Genomic DNA, 3,094 nt, shown 5'->3' on the forward strand with positions numbered 1-3,094 from the left:
ATAATTAAGTATTTTGTTAGAACTCAATGATTATCCTAATTATATTTTAGATTTTTTATATTTAAAATGAGATGTTTATCCTGTATTTGATTATGTTTATCTGCAGTTAGTTACACGAATTCAGTTTATGGGATGAAATCGGATATGGATGAAATTGTTTAGGGATGAACGGGTTTAAGAGTTTTAAGAGTTTAAGAGTTTAAGAGTTTTAGTCAAATGCTTTATAAGATAGTATAGATTATTTAATTAATAACTAATAACAAGATAATTAAATAAATTATATAAAAGTTTATCATATCTATTTAAATAAATGCAAAAATTATTAAAAAAAAGAAAAGAAAAGAAAAGGTTGATTTTTTTGGTGCAAGTCGGCAATAAAAAAGAAATAGACTAAAAAATAATCATTCGCCAATCAAGATCTTTAAAATATTTTAGGATCAAATTTAAAAATATAATTAAAGGACTGCAGATGGTATAAAGAAATATTTTTTGGGATTTATTTATTTATTTTCTATATTTTTATAGATAATTAGTTTTCATTTGCAATGATCATCTTTAAAAAGAAGAGTTAATGTGAAAAACGTAAAAAGAAATATAGACCATTGATTATCTTTAATATCAAACTCACTCAATAATCGTATTTGATACAGGGACTGATCCAATGCATTTCATCCTAATGTGCATCCAAGTGTTTAGTACGCTGACTCTTATTTTCACCGGAACTCAACTCAGTTTTGATTTTAGTACTGCAGATCCCCTTAATGCCCTTCTTGTTTTTCCTTCTTTCTTAGGGGCCGGGTGTTTGGGAATTCTTATAAAAATAACTTATTGACTTATTTTGATGTGACACCGGTAATAAGCATTTTTGAGTGTTTGGATAAACAACTTGTACCAATGTCAAACCGGTAATAAGAAGTTTTTGAAGAAGTTAAATCATTCTAACTTATAATAAGTTGATAAACATTTTTGTAGAAAAACATAAGTTGCATCAAATAAACAATCCCAAACACCCCTTAATAAAATTTATGTTTGAATTTCTTTTTAAAAAGGGTAAAGTTTTTGTGTCTATATATTATCATTAGTGAAAAAAAAAATTAGATGCAAGATTGTGCACTGGTTTAATGGTATTCAGATAACCGATAGATTTTAACGTTTCAAAAAGTCAAAGGCTATACTTTATCAGACATAAACAATATATATAAAGATTTGTCGTATTTAAAAAAATGATATGATATGACCGTTTTGTTTGTTAATAACGAATAGTAAACAATCAAATACTTGTACATCAATAGAGGTGGATTTGAGGACTCTTACCCGGGTAAGCGTTCACTGGGTAAATTGTTGCATACGATATCGTTTTAATATACTACAATCTTATCTGGTAAAATAGATTATAGTATTGACTCCTACCAATAAACGCTTACCGGATAATAATTTATATTTATTCGCGTGTAGCGTAAGAGGAAATTCTTTTTATTTTTAATTGTTTATTATAGAAGTGCATACTTTAGTTCAATATGCGAGTGTAGATGCAAAGTTATGTTAAGTGGATTGCATTGTTTTAAGGATCTGTGGATTGTTTTTGACAAGAATAAGCTCAGACGAATCCAACGAGAGATGTTATAGCGATGGAAGATACACGCAACATATAAACCAGTTCGAAGATAACTTTTTTGATGCCGAAGATGATACCTCCGATATATAATTAACAAATGTGTAAAGTCAATAATGTACAGATGGTAGTTATATGGGAAAATCAGAAGCGATCATTTGCATGAGGTAATCGATACTGTGATATTCACCCTTCGTGGTAAACTTATGAAAGCATCTATATCTTTTTTTTTATTAACTTGGATATCTGACTCGTTATGCGAGCCGACTAATCTCAGGGGAACCATCTGCGTTGCAGTTAGTCCGGAGTCACCGCATTTGAATCTCCGTGGCCACAAAGAATTTTTGTTTTCATTGGATTTGAACCTGAGATCTCCAGACACTTTTGACCTTTGGAGTCAAACTCAAACCAATCAGCAACAACTGTTATACTTATTTTTGGGTCTGGATTAATGACTCGTCTTTTTTATTTATTTATGTTTTTCGTACTTATTGGTTTATGTAGACCACTTTTTGGTCTGTAAATGTGTAGGAACAATTTTTTTTGGAATTTGTTGCTTTGGATGATATGGTTCGACAACGTCTATTCATGTGTAGGAACGGTTTGGTAACGGTATTAATGTTTGTAATTGATGTGGTAACACGTATGAATAGTTTGGTTTGTGATTGTATCCTCTTTTTACACGTTTTATGTTTATATATGATTTAATAAATGATTATTTACATAAAAAAATTCAATTAAATGCTAATTTCACTATTATTTATACTTTTTAGAAAGAAAAAAAAAAAACAAATTCAATGAACGCGTATTTGATTATTTTTCTTTATTCTGTTAATTCATTTGTAAACCAAACAAACATATTTAACTTCATTTAACAGATTATGTCGTATTCTCTATCAACCAAACATTTGGTTATACCTGATAACATTCCATTTTTTGCAAACGAAACGACCCAAATGTCTGATTAAATTCATCAGGTTTTTTTAATTATTCTTGACGGATTTTCATCTGCTTTCCTTATATATCACTAAAGTTTGCAAAAAGGTTTCAAATATATCATGCCTATACAACTAATCAACTATACGAGTGTCGTTAAGACGATTTCGTTTTGAATACCGCTTCTTATCGAGAGTACATGTCCAATCCAAATTACTTCCTCCATATTAGAAAGTGTCCACATTTTTCTATTTATCTAAAATAAGATAAAAACATTCTCCCATTTTAGTATTATATATATACTATATTATAAAGCATTTGACAAAAACTCTTAAAAACCATTTTTTATGTATGAAATACTGTATATTGATGCATATTACTTAAAATTCAAGATTACAAGTAAATTATGCATAAGTACAACTTATTAAAGCTTCATATTTGAATTCGTGTAACTAACTCTGGATAAACATAATCAAATAAAGGATAAACATCTCATTTTAAAATATAAAAAATATAAAATATAATTAATATAATTATCGAGTCCTA

The sequence above is a fragment of the Cynara cardunculus genome (assembly GCF_001531365.2).
Source record: "Cynara cardunculus var. scolymus isolate 2C chromosome LG 8, CcrdV1, whole genome shotgun sequence".
In the NCBI taxonomy this organism is placed as follows: domain Eukaryota; kingdom Viridiplantae; phylum Streptophyta; class Magnoliopsida; order Asterales; family Asteraceae; genus Cynara; species Cynara cardunculus.